Source organism: Muntiacus reevesi, chromosome 2, assembly GCF_963930625.1.
Source record: "Muntiacus reevesi chromosome 2, mMunRee1.1, whole genome shotgun sequence".
NCBI classification, from domain to species: domain Eukaryota; kingdom Metazoa; phylum Chordata; class Mammalia; order Artiodactyla; family Cervidae; genus Muntiacus; species Muntiacus reevesi.
Genome location: NC_089250.1, coordinates 242555489 through 242569212, shown reverse-complemented (window position 1 = coordinate 242569212; position 13724 = coordinate 242555489).

The window sequence follows — 13724 nt, the reverse complement described above, 5'->3', positions numbered from 1 at the left end:
GCCATTGACTTCTCCAGGGGATCTTCCCAACCCAGGGATCGAACCCCAGTCTCTTGCACAAAAATTATTGCACTCCTATCCGAGCCACTGGAGAAGCCCCTTTAAGTAACAGGTTCTCAGCAAAAGTGAGTATTCTCTCCCCTTAATCCCTATTTCATATACAGGTTTTAAAATCAAAGCAAAGGAAATGCTATTTTTGTTTCAAGCCATGACATGCTTTCATTTTCTTAGTCTATGAAATGACTTACATCACAGGGGCATGAGTAACTAAATTAGAAAGCTCCATGATTTAGGAGTTAGTGACTTTCTCCTTTAAAAAAAAATGAAGAATTTGAAAGCATTTCAAAATCTTGTGATTGACACATTTTCATCTTTCAGGTCACCCATTAAGTAATACCAGTGTTCCAATTACTGTAATAAGAATGGTTGTAAAACACAGTTCTGGTTGGGAAATGTACAGCTAGCTGAATTCTCAGTAGCTGAGGCTTTACCACGGGAATTCACCTCCCATGCTTTTGTTGGCAGCCTTGAGTAAGCTTTTAGTTGGCAGTATCTGAAAAGGCAGTGTCTTGCCCCTACTATTTATTAAAATGCGTTATCTATATTTTAAAGGGAATGCTTTCTATCTGTGCGCTTTGTGATCAGAAACAATGTGGTAGGCAAGGTCATGAAAGATTAGCTGGGATTTGAAGTAACTTGATGTTTGACTGTGATAATGAAATAGGTCCTGTATTGGATATTTGCTTGGTAAACAGGGACAATTTTCAATTGGGAAAGTTTCAATCCAAAAATTATTGCAACACTGAACCCTAAAACCAGCACATTGAAAGAGGAAAAAAAAAAGATGATTACTTTGTCTATTGAAGCATTTTACAACTTTGGAGAATATAGATATTCTTTCGTGGACTTAACCACCAGTTTATGTGTTCGTGTATGTGTATAATGATATATGTAAATTATTAGTAAAAGTGTTTAAATTGTATACCTATAAGGAATACCATATATACATATATGTATATGATTAGTAATGATGTATATATATGTGTGATATAGAATATGTAATGAAGTTATATGAAGTAAATTATATATAAAATATAAATGTAAATAGTTATGATATGTGAAATTATATATATATAGACACACACACATATGCATGATTTACAAGTCAGTTGCTGTTACTGTAAGTTAATGACTTTTTCACACGCTATTTCTAAAACTGAAAGTCCCTTGAAGGAAGGAACTAGAGGAAAAATGTGTGTGTGTATGTCTAATATAGAGTCAAATATATTGATATTTAATCAGATATACAATTGTATGTATTATGAAATCCTACATATTATATAATCATATAAATATATAATGATATATAGTTTTATATAACCTAATATAAGATTATATATTATGGGGGAAATTACTTATAAGGGGGAGAACATTGAGCGTCTATAAACTGCTCTCAGATAGACAATAAGCTGCTCTTTAGGGAAGGAAGACAAAAGAAAACATGGAAACACATTTAGAATCTAACTAAACATATACTAGAGAAAAAGTATAGCAGGTGCTTTCAAATGAAATTACATGTTTCTTCTCACTTAATAATCCTGCCGAAACTATAAGATAAATGGCATCCTAATTTGTTTGATTATACTAATAATTTCCATACTGAGCTTTCTGGGTCAAAATGTATGAACATTTCTATGATTCTTGCATGCAGTAATCTAATTTTAGTAACTCTCATAAAGAAATCACCAAAGAGGTATTTGTAATGTGAATTAGGTTATCTGGGGCTCTTCATTTCAAAGTTTTATTTCCTATGAAATGCTGTTGGGTAATATTGATTCATGATTAGATAGCAAGGGGTCTTTTTCCAAAGCATTTGATTTAAACAACAACAAAAAAATTAGTTACTAGTCATTCTCCTTTTACTAGTAGATATTGTCAAGGTAATTGAGTTTTATTGCATTTGAGGATACCTGTGGGTAATGGTCAGGGTAGTGTACTTTACAAAGATTAGCAGGCAATAAACTGGCTTCTGCCTGGGCCTTTGAACCAAGGGCAGCCCTGTTTAATCTCATAGCCTGCTGTGTAGAAACTGTTTCCTGAGGTATTCTCACTTAAACGTGGCATCTAAGAAATGTCTTTTTGAAGTATAGCACAGTTGTGTTTTCCTAAAATACCACTGCTGAAAATTCCTTCTCACAAGGGATGTGAATGTCAATAAATGAGGCTGTCATAAAGAAAAGAATCTTACTTTAAAAAAAAAAAGTTATTCATGCCTTCAAAAAACATGTCCTAGACCAGTGTGGGGACCACGGGTATAAGAGTGAAGAAATGATGAAAATGTGGTTCTTTCCCTCAAGGAACTTGCAGTCTTATAAAAGAAATGGCATGTAAACAAGCCTTCCAGTGTTGACAACACTAATCACAGTGATTTATGGTGTTTGGTGATCATAATAAAAAGAGCAATAATTTATTAAGCACATCATCTGTGCAACATGCAGAATCAAATATTTACAAATATAATCTCATTGGATAGTCACAATAGCCTAATGTGGTAGGTGCACTATGATCATTCTCGTCTTCCTGAGAGTTACCTGGGGTCAGAAAGTTTAACTTGTCTGGCTGAAATAATGTGGAGGGGAAGTGACTCCATCAGGAACTGAGCTGTCCGACTACAGAGTATCTCATCTCTATGCTGTATGGCTCAACGAAGGGTGGGATTATTTTTTATTTGGGAGGATGGTGGAGGTTAGTGGTGATTGCAGGGAATGGTATTCAAGGATTCACAAAAGAGTAAGATAGTAAACAAGCTGAGCTTTAAAAAAAAAAAGAAATGCTTTCCCAGCAGACTCGAACATGGGGAATTCCAGGAAAAGGATATAGCACGTGAACAGAGAGAAGGGCCTGAGAAACCATGACTTTCAGAAGACAGACGATTCTGCATGGCTGAAAATATTCTACAAAAGGAGTAAGTGGCCTTACATGATCCTGCAAAGATAGGCATGTGACATATCAAAAGCTTTTAGCGTGTGAATTGTCACTAGATTCCATGGAAGAGGTTCAAACAAAAGAGTTGTATGACTGATTCAAGTTTCAGAAAGATGGCTCTTCAGAGTGATGGGGAGATTACAGGGACAGAAGCTGAAAATGGCCATTCTGAGAAAAAGGCTATTGCAAATGTCCAGAAGAGAAGTTATGGACGAAAGGGCAGTGGTAATGGGATGGGAAAGTCAGGTGACATGGAGGAATATTTGACTGGATGTCAGTGGATGACAAAGAGGACGGACTGAGGAGACTTCATGTTTCTAGTTCAGGAGGCTGGGGTGAAAGGAAGCTGTAGTGTTGGTGCATCATCATTGGAAGGCAGGGAGAAAAAAGAATGAGGACATTTTGCTTATGTCTGACACTGAGTTATGTCAAGTTATGGGGTTACTTCTCCAGAATGAAAGCTTTTAACCCATTTTATTTCCAAATTAATTGTGACTCAAGCAAGCCTCAGCATAGTAGTTCAGCAGCCCACACATTTCAAACCATAACTGATAACTTGGATAAAGCACTTTTTATCCAAGTTTTGTCCTCAACTCAGCAGGTTGGAGAGGTACAGCTAAATCTGTAAGTTCATCTACCATGGCAGATTGGCAGGGGACCAACAGCAACAGCAAACACCCCTGGAACACAGTTTTGTCTTCTTTGAGTACCTGGACCTAACTGGTGAATGAATTTCCCCTTTTCACCATGACCTGTCCTATGGAGAAAATTACAAGTCTATTCCTCATATCTTTCTGTTTGCTACTATAATTCTGTTCCTTGCTCCTATCCATGTTAATTCGCTTGATAGACTTTTCCTTGCTGCCAAAACCTTCTAACACAACAATTTTCTATACTTTATTAGGCATTAGCCTGTATACTGGCATTGTATTTATCATACATTGACATTATATTTATTGGTTGACACGTTAGCTACTTTAAATGTATATTATCTTTTTTCATCTAAAAACCTTTTGCTGAAGTTTTGAGAATAGAAAACACAAACTCCATTAGGATTTGAAGATACAGGTAAAGGATGTGAGTTATTGAGAATCCTTACTACTATGCCAGATACTTTCTTTTATAATCATTTATTCTCCTAACTCACACTATGAGACTGGTATTTGTATCCACATTTTTAAGAAAAAGGTTAAAATGTTTAATGAGAGTTGAAGTGTGGAAGTCTAAGTTGCTAAATTGTATCTGACTCTTTGGGAACCCATGGACTGTAGCCCGCTAGTCTCTTCTGTCCATGGGATTCTCCAGGCAAGAGTATTGGAGTGGGTAGCCATTCCCTTCTCCAGGGGATCTTCCTAACCCAGGGATTGAGCCCAGGTCCTCTGCATTGCAGGAAGATTCTTTACCACCTTGGCCACCATAGAAGCCCGTAATGAGGTTTAATACCTGGTAAACATGCCACAAGTCAGTGGGATTCAGCTCAGGCTTGTGAGGAGATAAAATACTGCTGCCTTCAATTGCTTTCCTCTGGGTAGATGCTTAAAAATCATTTTAAGTGTTATCTACTCCCCGCTTTTAGTTACACCACAGCATCTTCTAGGTATTAGATCTGAACAGATTAGAGCTCTGCCTAAGATGAAATACTCACTTTAGGACAGACATTCATTACCGTAATTGTTTTACTAATACATTCTAAAGTGATCATTTCTTGCTGTGGAAAATCTGATACAGATATTCACATTGTCCATATTCATGGCTCCTTTGTGAAATTCCAAATATTTGCAGAAGTTTTAAAGAGGACTTATAAATGCTTTAAATATTTCTCTCTCTAGTGTCGAAGAATGATCCTTCCATCATATATCCACTACCTTCTCCTTTTTGACTGTGTAGAATTTGAATATTGATATATACATGGAGGCAAGAGAGTTACAATAAACAGAGCAACTCAAGTCATCTACATAATAAAATGCTAAGTCAGGAGGGAAAGAAGAGAGACAAGAACTCTGTGAGTTGGATTGAATCACATTTTACATGTTTGGTGTAAGAGAAGGAAAAGGTTTCAATGTGAGGGATATATTATGAGGAGATGGATAAAAAAGACTTTCATTAAGTTTTTACAATCAGAGATTACCCTATGTCAGTTAATTATCATAACTATTTTTCATACCAGATTAATAGGTCTTTGGCATCTATGGAAAGATATCCACATATTTAATGGGTTATGTTAACTATATTCATACTAGATAGGGTAAAGAAATGAGAAGAACCCTTAAAATAAAGGCAAAAAGTTGAATTTTAATTCAGGTTCTATCCTACTTTCTTTCAGTTCAGTTCAGTTCAGTCGCTCAGTCATGTCTGACTCTTTGCGACCCCATGAATCGCAACACGCCAGGCCTCCCTGTCCATCACCAGCTCCCGAAGTTTACTCAAACTCATGCCCATCGAGTCGATGATGCCATCCAGCCATCTCATCCTCTGCTGTCCCCTTCTCCTCCTGCCCCCAATCCCTCCCAGCATCAGGGTCTTTTCCAGTGAGTCAATTCTTCATATGAGGTGGCCAAAGTACTGGAGTTTCAGCTTCAGCATCAGTCCTTCCAATGAACACCCAGGTCTGATCTCCTTCAGGATGGACTGGTTGGATCTCCTTGCAGTCCAAGGGACTCTCAAGAGTCTTCCCCAACATGTGATATTAAAGGAGATAGCTTAACCTCAGGGCCTCCATTTTCACTCACACACACACAAAAATGAAAAGAGTAGCATCTTCCCTCCCCATTCCAAAGACTGGCAAGGAGGAGTCATTGTCATGTTCGTCAATCCAGCTAAGCAATGCAGGGATTTGCCAACCTCATAAATAATACTTTTCTGAAAATGCAGCCAAAATTCAAAGATGCAAATTGTAAATATTAGAATTACAAATTATTATGGTAATTCTGTTTTCAGAGAACTAACACTTGATATTCTATCACTGATTTTGCCTTTTATTTCAGATGAAAATTTTGATAACACAATATGAGCATTTCTTGTCACTTCTTTAGCTTTGGTCTTTTGTTTCAATATCAAGCATATGGATAGCTGGCTTATGAGTGTCCAGCTAAGCCTAGACTACTTTCAAAGTACATTTTAATACTGAATCTATTTTGTAATTTCCTTACACTTTCTGATACTTCACTTCATCACTAATGTGGTACTTTTCCCTCTTGTCCACAACTCAGTAAGTGTTCAAGTAACTGCACAAACTGGTATGCTACTGATGTGAATGGTGACAGCAGGTAGACACACTATGTGAGAAAATGAAATAGTTCGTTATCTGATGAGCAAAAGCCAAAATCTGGTGTATAAAGGGGAGTCCTGCGTCCCAACACACACAAATGGCGGGTGTTTTGAAAATTAAATTAAAAATAAAATTAAATCTATACAAATGAAAGACTAGACTATATACATGTATGTATGTGTTCAGAGAAGCTAAAGATTAGGAGAAGAGACAAAGATTCTTCATGACAAGCTTTCCAAGAAGCTAGTAGGGTCAGGAAATCTTTTCAGAACAAAGAGAATATACGAAAGAACTGCAGTTTCAGAGACACAGAGTAGGAGAAATTTTGATGTGAGGGGAGTCATTAAGAGGGCTGTGTATGGGAAAGTTTTGATATACATTTCAAGAAGGTTCAATAAACATCTGGATAAAATTTTATTTGAGGGAAATGGTGATATCTGTGGAAATAGTGATTTGAGATGTGTCTTGTAGATAATTAAGAGAGCAAATAGCATGGGACCAGACGAGGAGGGTTTCTCGGCATTTTAGGACAGTCTTCCTGCCCTTCTGATTCAATTCTGTATATTCTATAAGTTTGTTAGAAGTGGAGACTTTGAATTACTTTTCAAAACATGAATAATCCTGTATCTCTGGAATCAAAAAGTGATATGAAATGATTCTAAGGGAAGAAACCAAAAAAAGGGGGAAGCATTCTTTATTTAAGCAGATTTTGAATAGCACCCACATAATACTTCTGGCTGAAGTTTTGATGATTGACTCAGTCATTACAGTGTCTCATTCTTCCTCTTTCCCAAACTAATGATTTGATCAAGAAGCTTTGATTCTCATGTTGTCTGTAAGAAAAAGTGATATAGCCCATTCCAACCATTTTTTTAAAACCCTGAGAATATCAATGTCTTATTGTTACACAGGGAATAGAAAGAGTCACAAAAATGAAAGTTCTTCTTTCTGTGTTCAATTTTGAGACAACTGAAAGTGGACACAGTGGGAAATGTAATAAAAAATTCTATTAACTCTTTTGAGCCTCAAAAGATTAAATTTTTCAGTAGACCATCAGTTGAACGCAATTAGATTATTGTCTATGAACTCCCTATTGTACTTTTTTTTCCAAATTGGAAGTTTGTTGTTTCTCTGTTTGCATTGTCTTTTTAATTTTTGAGTGATGTGCTAAAGAGAAGAGCATTGGGGAAAAAATCAATAAAACATAATTATTGTTTTGAACTATCCAAATGAATCCTTGGATTTTAAACAAATGACTCAGATTCTTTGAACATCAATTTTCTAATGTGTAATAAAAAAAAAAAAAAACTGAACAAAATAGTTGTATATCATTGTAAGGTAGAAAGTCATCTTATCTACCTTTATTTTGTTAGAGTAAATTTTTAAAAATTTTATTCCTCTGCTATTTATACCATATGTAATGAAATTCCTACATATACATCTCTCTAATACACTGAGGAATCTCAACCTTCCTGAACCAAAACTTTATTAACATATTATTCTGTAGACACATGGAATTTTCTATGTCAGTGTGCTGACTGGCCACAAATCTGGCACAGGAAACTGATTCAGTACAGTGAGTCTAGTATGTCCCGCCCCGGCCTTTGGTGCACAGTAAAGATGCTTTTCTCTTCCTACATCAGTCCAGGAGCTGAGGGCCTCTGTTCAATTATCTTGAGCCAACAGCACTGATGTGCATGTTAAGTGTTCTCATTTCCATCAGTAGTTCCCCGCGACTCCTTTCAACTCAAGAACTCACTGTCCCCTCCTCCCAAAAATGGGCCTCTTCAGCAAGCCCACTAGTCGTTGTCAACAGGAGAACGTACAAGATTGAATGAAATTTTACTTACCAAGTAAACACTTGGTGGAGAAAGCAAGCATTCATCAGAGAAGGATACCAGCGGGTGAAGAGTGGACAGTGGAGGGAATTCTACTGTCTCCCAAAGGCCGTAGATTTTGGCAGTTATTAACATTTTGCCTATTTAACCAACCATTGCCAAGCAACATTCATTCATGCAAATCATCTAGCTGTTTAAGGTCTGAAATATTGTGGCAGCAGCTACATCTTCAATTGTTTATGCCTGCTATGAACCAGCTTTTACTGATAGGCTGACTAATATTTGGTATAAATTGCTCCATATTTCTCACTTAGAATGGCTATTAACACTACCTTTGTAGAATATTTTGAAACTGCAAGATTGACTCAATGAGCATAAGTTCCCAGAAAATCTATACAAATTTATGGCTCCCTAGAATGTTGTAATGGTATGTGAGCTTCAGAATAGAAAACCAAGTTTTCTAGACCATAAACATATCATCAGAGACAATGATCTCATTTGCTATTTTGGAAAATTAGTCCATGTCTTAGATTCTGAAATCTAGTTCCCTTTTTTCACCCAAACTTCTTGATCTAATAAACTAAGACAGCTTGTAAACAATTATTTTGGGGAGTTGAAGCACTGGCCTTGCTCATTCAGCTTTGAAATGGTTAGCAGCATACAATAACTACTGTAAAAGTGATCCTAAGATTCCCGAAAGGTCACCTGGTCCTCTTTGAACTCTATCTACATTAGTCACAGTTATTAGGATCAGGGAGACTAACACATAGGCAGGGCTAAGATATAGTATGTATATCTCTTAATACTTTTTGTTTCTGACAAAGTGATTTTATGCTAGGAATAGAAAGATGATCCTTAGGAAAACATGTTAATATAATAATGTGTCCCCATTTTTCTCTTCTGAAAAGTACATATTGTTGGTGAAAGAAGTCATGGAAGATCTATATAAGTGAAGACATATACTATGTTTAATGATGGAAGGACACATATAGTGAAGATGTCAATTTTTCTGATACTGGTATACAGATTTAACACAATTCATGTCAAAACCTTAGCAATTTTTTGTGGATATAAACAAGATTGTTCTAAAATTTGTATAGAAACACCAAGGATTTACAATAGCTAAAATAATTTTGAAAAGGAAGGATAAGTAAGAGGAAATCGGTCTACCCAATTCCAAGAATTCTTATATAGCTACACTAGAGGTGGTGGTTTAGTCACTAAGTTGTGTCCGACTCTTGTGACCCCATGGACTGTAGCCTGCCAGGCTTCTCTGTCCGTGGGATTTTCCAGGCAAGAATACTCAAGTGGGTTGCCATTTCCTTCTCCAGGGAATCTTTCCAACCCAGGGATTGAACCCAGGTCTCCTGCATTGCAGGCAGATTCTTTACTGACTGAGTGACAAGGGAAGCCTAGTAGACTGTGGAATTGGTAGAGGAGTTGGCAGAGGGGTAAACAAAGACATCAATGGAATAGAATTTAAAAACTCAGAAATAGCCACTCCCTTCTCCAGGGGATCTTCCCAACCCAGGGACTGAACTTGAGTCTCCCACATTGCAGCCAAGTTCTTTACCATCTGAGCCACCAGGGAAGCCCATACTCTTAATAATTTGAATTAAAAGAGAGATGCTCCTGAATCAATCAGATAACAGTGATCTTTTTTGTCTTTTTTTCTTTAGGTTTTTAGTTTTTAATATTACTTTATCTTAGTATTGGAGTGTAATTGCTTTACAATATGTGTCAGTTCCTGCTATACAACAAAGTGAACCAGCTATACATATCCTCCTCCCTCTTGCTCTTCCCTCCGACCTCACTCCCCTCGCCCACATCACACCCCTCTAGGTCATCACAGAGCACTCAGCTGAGCTCCCTGTGCTATACACAACAGCTTTCCACTAGCGACCTATTTTACACATCGTAATGTATATATGTCAATACTAATCTCCCCTCCTGTCCCATCCCTTCTTCCTCCGCTGTGTCCACCTGTCCGTTCTCTAACCACGTTCCTCATACTCAAGCAGAGAAAGCCAGAGTAATAGAAAACAAGGAAAAGAAAAAGAGCCAAAGAAAAGAGGAGAGATCAGATACCTTGGTGGGTTAGGACCAAGAAAGAAAAAAGGAGAGAAAAACAGAGGAAGAAAGAGAATGATTGACTTTTCGTTTCTGTAAGTTCCAACTGCTGCATTCATTCCAATTAACCCATTTTATCTTTGAGCTAATTAAAAAGGGTGTCTTATTGTTGTTGTCCCACGCTACAAGCAACCACCTACAAAGACAGACATACAACTTAGAAATAATTCAGCAAACTAAACAGTTCAAGGATAATAATGCGCTGAGGTTTGCTGAGAACTTCAGGTTTGCAAGACAAGCCTTCATGCTTCTGTGTAGAAAATGACAGAATAGCAATTTCCTAGGCAATAACAGGAGGCAAAGGTACATGCCTTTCAAATTTAGAATAAAATTTAGAATTCTGAGTGGTATATATGAGGCAGTAAACACTAGTGCCTTATGGACATCAACAAGAAGGGAAGCTTGGTGTTCCTAAGAGTCTCACTGGCCAGGACTGGACACCAGCCCTAAGGCTAAACCATCCAGGGCAAGTCACTTAACCTCTGCAACTTTTAGTTAGTTATATGGAAATAATAACAACAGCTGTTCCACAGGAGACCTGTAATGATTAACACACAGCATACCACTCTAAATGATGTACTGAACATTCAAAGTGCTTTATTGGTGTTAACTTTGGTTGTATTTTAGTTTTTATTATCTATCACTTAGAAAAGTTTTAGGGAAGGTCTATAGAGGAAGACCAGGCTTCCCTGGTGGTTCAGTGGTAAAGAATCTCCCTGCCAATGCAGGGGATCCCTGGATTGGGAAGATCCCCTGGAGAAGGAAATGGCAACCCACTCCATTTTCCTTGACTGGGAAATTCCATGGATGGGGAGACTGGTGGGCAGCAGTCCTTAGGGTCGCAAGAGTGTTGGGTACAACTTAGCTACTGAACAGAAATAAGAACATAGAGGAAGACACGAAAATGCCATTTGTTAAAACCTTACAAATGTGTAAGATTTTCTTTGTCACTTGAGACCCTTGAATTCACATGAACTTGGGGCAAAAAAAAGCCCGAGTTCAAAATTCCACATGATTGTGTTTGAACTATTTCAGTGATTTGCTCAATGCCAACTTTTCAGAATATGAAGTTATTAATGTGTAAAAGGAAAGTGATGATTTGGCCGTCAGAGATGAATCATTGGAATGAACAGATGAAATGCACATTAAATGATTTACAAAGTTTTAAACACTATAATAAATATGTATGATTATTATTCATAATTTCTGGCTCCCTAAGGTAGTGGAAATAGCTTTGAAATTCCACTCTGACAATCTAATACCTTTCCTCTACACTTGCTTGCTAAATATAACTTCTTAGCCATTGTTTGGTTTATGACATACAATCTGCATTAGCAGAAGTTAGAACACCAATTAGTTATATTTATTGAATAACTGTTTGCTAACTGGCCTAAGGAAACTTATGGAGTTTAAGAGAGTGAGGTAAGATATCAAAATGTACTGGCTTGCTTTAAAGAATATAATTGTTTTAAAGATATAATAACTGGTAGGTATTCTATTAAATGTGAGATAGTCACATAAATGCAATTGATTTTAAAATAGTTAATTAAATTAAGCATAGGCATTTAACTCCTCTACCCTGAGTCCCAAAATTGTGATGCAATTGAAATCAAGGTTTCCATTTGTTACAGTTCACTGCTGTGAGCTTTTTGCAGTCTCTGGCAAACAAAATGAAATGAATAGAGGTTATATATTCAAGGTCCCTATCTGTTATTCCTTAAAGCTCATCAATATGTAAGCCCCCAGGGAGTTGGCTTTCCTATTTTGTACACCAGGCCTTCACTCATGTGAGGATCACAGTTCGGTAAGTTATGTAAAAGATGCCTGCCATCATTCTCTACCCTACCCTCTCAAAAAAGAGGATAACCTGAAAAAAATGCTTAGAATATAAATGGAGGGAGAAATAGTAAGAGTAATAAGCCATGCAGAAAGCTTAAAGTGTGGCAGAAAGATACAGATATAAGTGGATATATCATATATATACATACATGTGTGTGTATATATATATAATAGAATGTATTAGTTGGAACTATTTTATGTTGTAGATGAAGCTCTGTAACTTGGGAAACATAACATTCTGGACTAAAACTGGCTTTAGGAGAAAGAACTTCAAAAAGGTTTTGTATAAAATTCTAAATTACAATTTCTAGTCACTTCTCATTGATTTAGACTACCTCCCAATATTTACTAAAATTGTTACTGAACCAAACATGGGTCCACTAACCCAACTTACTAACACTGGTCTGTGGTGAAAGAAAACACAGTAATTACTGTAGGTGCCAATAAGGACTCCAGGGCAGCTCATGCTCAAAAACCCCGTCCTTCTCTGGGTCTTAGGGAAGCATTTTTAAAGGCAGGTTAGAGAAAGGCGTCACAGGCTATGTGATCAGCTGAGGCACAGTCCTCTGATTGCTTGGTCATGAGATAACAGAGCGGTGTCCTAGGAGTTAACCTCATCAATCCTGAGGCTCCAGCTGGTCTGGGGACTGCATACTCATGGTCATCAAGGAATTCACTTCTTCCATTTGGTGGGGTTTTGACATCTACAAAATAACTGGGAAATGTGCGTCAGATGCTTTGTCTGTGTAAGTCAGGGAGGAGCTCAGCTGCTGTGACTGCGCGTGGTTGCTTTACTGTTTTAGCTGTTGCCCCTTCTCCTGGCAGTTGTTACCACTTGCCTTTTTTTTGGTCACTACATGTGTCTATCCTTTCAATCATTGATTCTTGAGCCAGGCTATTGTGACTCAGGGCAGGTCTCTCAAGATGATAGATTTTTTGTTTTTGTTTTTTTTACAAATGAGGGACAGGCAGAGGATATGATATATGTGGAGGGGGCGGGATCTATTGTAGCAAGGCCCCATAGAGTCCTACTCATTTGCATAATGAATCATCAAGTCCATATTCTGGACCACGTGCCAACTCCTCCCCATCCTGGTGCATCAATAGCCCTTGCTAGTTCAGTTTTCTTTGTGTGTATAACCTGTAGAGAAGGTAGCTTCCACAAACATTATATCATATGCCAATATCCAGCATTTATTAAGGGGTTTGGGATTTTATAGATACTCAGTAAAAATTGTGAAACAAATGACTGAATAAACAAATTAATGGAAAATAAATAAATGGATGGGTGGATAAATGGGCAGATGAATGGATGGATGAGTAGGCAGATGATTGTATGAGTTTTGATCAAACTGAACTATTCTATTTTCATAAAAATCAACACACAAAGCATTAAAAACTTATCACCAGCACTCTAATTTTATTAAAGATTTCTTCATAATCTATTTTATTTTTTCTTCAGTTCAGGATATTAGGGCAAATCTTCTTTCTCCTTCAAGTTATCAAAGAAGGAATGGGGGGAAAGCACTGTTTTTTTAATTCAAGAAATATTGAACAGCCTACAAAGTCCCTACACAAAGAGAAAAGAGATCAATGGATGCTATCATCAGTGCACTTAAACATAGCTTCTAAAAATGAGACACTGATGAAAAGGCATTTAAAAG